The sequence below is a fragment of the Eptatretus burgeri genome, chromosome 5, assembly GCF_056783735.1.
Source record: "Eptatretus burgeri isolate ZD-2024b chromosome 5, Ebu_testis_v1, whole genome shotgun sequence".
Taxonomy (NCBI): domain Eukaryota; kingdom Metazoa; phylum Chordata; class Myxini; order Myxiniformes; family Myxinidae; genus Eptatretus; species Eptatretus burgeri.
In genome coordinates, this window is record NC_140965.1 from 86,468,873 (window position 1) to 86,474,920 (window position 6,048).

The following is a 6,048-nucleotide window of genomic DNA, read 5'->3' on the forward strand; positions in this document are numbered from 1 at the left end:
CTAGATTGGGAGAGTGTCAGTGTTGCTGAAGGAGTCTCTTAATTGGCCAGTGGTTATCATTACCTTCCCAGCGTCAGAGCTGTAATTCGTAATTGATTCCAGGTGCTGACGATAACTCACCGACTCTTCATGAAAGACAGAATGGGTTATTTGCAGATGTACCCATTGTAAAGTGCCAAAATCCCATTAAGTGTGTGTGGACATAGCTCTACGCTATCCTCCCAGCCCTTCAAAATTAGTAAAGACAATAAAAAGACTTTATTGACTCATATGTGGGAATACACGTTTGTTTAACTCAACATGAATTGCTATTGCCTGAAAAGCTAGGAAAAAGTATGTTGTTTCTTAAACAGTATTCACGATTAGATTGCAGTTTACATTTGATCATCGGTTGCAGGTACTTGTCAGAAAGATTTGCTTGTTTCTATAAACTTAATGCCGTAAATTAAGAAACACTTGTTCAGGTACGAGCAAGGGAAGAAAGATGCTCTTGTACATCCAATGCTGTTTTGATAGATCTAACAAAAGACCTTGCAACACTTGAAATATTAGTAAGTTATTGATCATCCACTGCCTTCTCAAGTACTTAAAACCATTATACCCTGCCCATCGAACTTCCGAAGAGAAACGAGCTTGCAGTAAAAAGAGATGAAAAGTCAAACAAAAATTCCCAGCTGCTGGACCCAGCATAACTGTGGTGATGTTGTGTTCATCAAACAATGTGAAGCTGTCCATATAAGAACATGATGTGTGGCTCATGAGTTGTCCCTGAATCCTGGGAAGCCCAATGTCTAAAGTGAAGGAGACACCGGAATGATCCATTGATTGTAGAGCGTGAAATCGCAGGCAGCTGATATTAATAAATCTGATCTCCACGAACAGATGCGTGCGAGAATACCTGTGATGATATCTTTGATACCATTTTGTTGAATCTTCTTTCAAAATTAATTAAAAAAGGAAAACTTTTCAGAAAAGTGAAAAAAAATATCTCACCACGGTTCACATGAGTAACTGTCAAATGGAAACACCAGAACACTTGACTATACACTTGTTCTGCCACTTTGAATGAAGAAAACCTCCGGACACTGAGTGAGCTTTTAAAAACATTTTGGACCCAACAAAGTTGACAGTTTTTTTTCTTAAGTAGCTCCAATTCTTGGCGGTCACGCTTTTGTCTCGATATCTTTGTCTTTCACTTGCTTTGTGCTTTAAACAAACTTTGAACTTCACGGAAGGGCTTGGTGGTCGCTGGGACTCAGAAGTGAAATTTTTTGATGTCTGTGAAAACGGGCGGACAATGCAACCAGTAATCCGGCGCTCGGACCTAGCTTTGTTTTGGGGTGGTCGTCTCTAATCCCAATAAAATAGCAAACGGTCTCTGAACCCCCTATCTGGATATCTGCTGGGTGTTAAGGCTGTAGAAGAAGCAGCCTGAGAGAGTGACACTGTTCGCTGGTGATCTAAATCTTTTTAAATGTTTCATTTATTTGCAAAATTACACACACGTACATTGTGTTGTATCGTGTTACACACAGACACACATGCTAGATTGCCTCTGAGATGCATGCAGGCAGATGTTAGATCCATTGTTCTAAGAGTCGTTATTTTGTTCAACGATGTATCATGTTACGTTGGATATTCAAAAGGTTATATGTACAAGATAACACAATAATACAGTACACAAGGCACCTCTAGGAGTAGTAACTAGATGTATGTATGATATCATATACATATATATATATATATATATATATATATATATATATATATATATATGTTGCGTGATTTTATCTGAATGGGGTAAACATCGTAACCATAGCATATATAATGCTGAATGATATCTCATTTAAAAGCTCTTGGGTCCTGACAGTACATGTGGAGGTTTTAAAAACAGCGATATTCATGAGTTATGTGGATTTTTGTTGGTAGGTTGTACACGTGTGGTGTATAGGCTCAGAATCGCTGGTTTGCAACCAAACGGCAGTCAAAAATAAATAAATACAACCACAGACTATTCAGTCAATTCTGTCCAATGTATAATTACCTTTTCGTCGATTTACTTCACCAAGAAACCTTAGCAGTCTTAACAGTTAGTGACTATTATGCTGTCAAAGGACATTCTGAGCAAACTCCCAAAATATTCCACACTGTTGGGAACAAATTCCCTTACAAACGGAACCTGGGACCCCTTACTAATTTATTTTCATGCACATCTGATGTGTACAAATATGAAATATCTCCTGTATTAAACACCCCCGGAGACATCCGAAAGGTCATATTAAATCAAACTCTGAGGAAAGTGAAAAAAACACACAAGCCGCGATAAAGGATGTAATTAAATAAGGCTGTTAATTATCTTCAAAAGCAGTGTTTAAATTAACCAGAACACCCAATTTTCACTCATGCACTCCCTTGGAGTTCCCGTAGTGTGCATGAAAAGTTTCAGGAAAGTGAAAAAAACATATTAAACATCTCCCAGAGAGGCCTGAAATGTCACTATGTCTAAATTGGACAAATGAACACTTTTTTTAGCAGATGGAACTGCTGCAAAGTTCAATTCTGGAGTTTAAATTGTGTAAATCGGTTCAGTTTAAGGGATTATAGAGGTTATGGCATGTGCAGAAATGAAATAAAGGAACGACGCTGGCGTCTCCGGGTGTTCATAAGCATTGCAATATACCCAGCGATTTGTAGCTCTGATGAACAGGCATTCACTAATATGAATGAGGAGAGTGGAAAAAACAAACTTTATTGTGAAGAAATCGTTGCGGCCTGTTTCAAGTCAAGGCATTGTTTTGAAGGCCAAAAAGCACATGGCGAAGACCCCAGCGAGGGACAGGGAGGGACAGCGAGGTGACCATGGATGAGCCTTGATAAAGGATATAATTAAATATAGTACAGTCAAAATGTCGGATGACCTCCCACAAATTGCAACAAAAGCAAACTCAACAGATTTTGATTCCTGGATATGTCCTCAGTGACAGAGAAAAAGTCTTAAGGGATCCTCCGGGGGGGAAAGTCCTGAAATCATGGAAATCCAATATGGCTGCCACCCGGCTTCGGGGAAATTGAGAAAATTGTAAAGATTGATATATTAATATGTAAATATATGTTTTTCTGCATTCTAATTGTTTCAAGTTATGGTCAGTATATTGATATACAAGAATAATTATACAAAAGTGAAATGTATTGAGGGTAAAATAAAAAATTATAGCTTTTTTGTCCAAAAATGTCAATTTTTTGTCCCAAAAAAAAAATATTTACCTGATACTGATTTTGGCTCCTGGACAAAAAAAAAGAAACGTTGAAGACAGAAGATGAAATCAAGTCTATTGCAAAACAATATAATTATGTAAATCATTGAAACATGACAAAATTCACAATTCCACTCAGGGCAATCACATCTGACTGACAAAGGTTTCGAAATGAAAATGAAAATTCGCATTAAACTCAGAAACTACATCCATTATAAACTTACTATACATGTTGAGAAAAATCAAGCGTATTAAAGTTGGAACTCGACAATGTCGTCATCATCCTCATCATTGTCACATGGAGTGTTTGTGCAGCCAGAGCCCCTGCAGTTTCCACAAGCTGGAGTGCACTCAATATTGTGCTTCTCGCATGTGCATCTCATGGTGCTACATTCAGCCTGGCAGTTGCACCGAATGACACGTAACATATTTTCAGGAGCTGGAGCTATTGATGTCTGAAGTGGCACAAAACCCACTTCACACTTCTGCCAACCCCAGTCTGTCGGAAGAAGTTCATCTGCACATCCCTTCCATTCTTGGACTTGCAGATACACGTGCAGGCTGTGATACTTTGCTGCTTCTGATGTTGGTGGTAACATTTGTGGTTGCACGTGAGATGAGCTCCAAGCCACCTTGTCCCAGTACCACTGATACCGGAGGGTGTCCAGGGTGTCAGTTGACTTTCCGCTGTAGATTATCACCAATGTTTTTTCTCCTGCATCTGCCACATCACATACGGAAGCTGGATATGTATCAAAAACCTTGGCCTGCTCACGGAATGTGTTGTTTGCTTTGAACTTTTTGAGGGAAGGTCCCTTTCCAATCCCATGAAGACGAGATGTCGTGTCGCACCCAACAACTGCACGAAGAAACAGTATGTGCTTGCATATGTCTGTACCAATCATTTTCTTTGTAGCCTTGATGTTCCAGATGCGAGGCTTCTTCGTGTTCTTCTTTGGCTTGGGACAAAAGAAGAGCTCATGGGATTCTAAGCTTGCATGATAGCATAGGAGGACGAGGAGGTCTGTGTCATCACCAACTAACACAGTGTTGGTGACAGTAGCAGACTGCACGGACTTCAGTACAATCAGGAGATCAGCATCCGCTGAGGCATGGTGTGTCTCACAGTTCTTCTTCTGAAGCTCTTCACTCAACATAAAAATGAATCGCTGTTTATTCTGCCTATTGGCAAGAAACTGTTCCTTCTTCATTGTGAGACGCATGTCAGCTGTAAATGTCACAGTAGTGCCAGCATTCCCTTCAGACCATCTCTGGTGTGTCATGTCCTTCGTGTTGGTACTCTCATAACCATCAAACATGACTATGGCATCTCCACACTTCTTCGTTACATAATCAGTGTACTGGTGGCATATGTCTCTGTATGTAGATCCATGAGACCATGGAAGGCGTTGAACAATTGCCCCACCATCCAAAATATACTGTTGCCCATCATTGGGGATATCGGCTTGGACATCGGATCCAAGAAGATCCCAGATGGCACCAGCAAAGACTGGCTTGTGTGCTTCTCAGAGATGAAGAGAGGAATCAAAGAGGGCTGGTGGATAGCTGCACAGTTCATATTTGAAGGCCGACTCCAGTTCTTCTGCAGTCTGTGCAACAGTGATCAGTCTCTGGAAGAGGAGTTGTGGGTCAACCTGGACTTGCTCTCCATCAATCTTGACAGATGACTTCATGCCGAGGGTGACAACTTGGTCTTTCCTCTTAAATGTGTACTCGGCAGGTGTTTTCCCATCCAGAGATTTCAATATTTTGGCTCCTACAGCATGTGCTGTATCGACGTTGACGGTGGGGTGTTCATGAACTCCAGTGGCAATGTTCCTCAGACGTGGATCACCACTGAATGGATTCCGTTCCTGTAAATACTGAAGAGCTGATAGTGTATCCTTCCAGTCATGAGATTGTCTTGCCTTGGTCATGTCCTTCTTCTGCTCTCCAGTGTTGTAGTTCACACCTGTGAGCTCCTGCATTGCCTGGTTTATTTCTGCACAGGCAGGCATTGATAGTAGCCATACCAGCCGTTGTTGCTCTGTCATTCCTCGCCCTCGTGTGAGCCCCCCGCTGGTCTTCAAACTTCTCATCAGAACTTGTTCGATGATCAGGTCAGATGAAAGACCTGCCCACAGGCGATCACTTCATCGAACCACATGGAACGTTGTTGGACAACAACATAAAACGTTGTTGGACATTGGGATGTTGAGTTTTGAGGATGGACATCTGTTGCAGATACACCCTCACAGATTTGGCATACAGGTTGTGGCCCGAGGCTGCCAGGTAAGGCAGCATTTCCTGGATGGCCTGTAGATGTAGTGCCCAGTTCCCAGTGCGCTCTGCCCGGATGTATTTGTGTAGAATGTCTAGCATGTCCATATACTGAACCCAGAGCGCTGAAGTTCTCGAAGATATCTTTGCAGACTCGGCATGCTTCTGAAGGTGGTCTTTGATTCGTTTCAAGACGTCAGACTTGCATACTTCTTCCACAGACTGGGGTTGGCAGAAGTGTGATGAGGGTTTTGTGCCACTTCAGACATCAATAGCTTCAGCTCCTGAAAAGATGTTACGTGTTATTAGGTGCAACTGCCAGGCTGAATGTAGCATCATGAGATGCACATGCAAGAAGGACAACTTTGAACACACTCCAGCTTGTGGAAACTGCAGGGGCTCTGGTTGCACAAACACTCCATGTGAAAATGATGAGGATGATGACGACATTGTCGAGTTCTAACTTTAATACGCTTGATTTTTCTCAACATGTATAGTAAGTTTAATGCGAATT

General features: G+C 41.5%; 1 pseudogene; it reads right to left on the reverse strand.

Annotated features, from left to right (window-relative positions):
- Positions 1 to 3,421: 3,421 nt before the first annotated feature.
- Positions 3,422 to 5,414, reverse strand: LOC147026897 (uncharacterized; annotated as a pseudogene).
- Between the last annotated feature and the right edge of the window lie 634 nt (positions 5,415 to 6,048).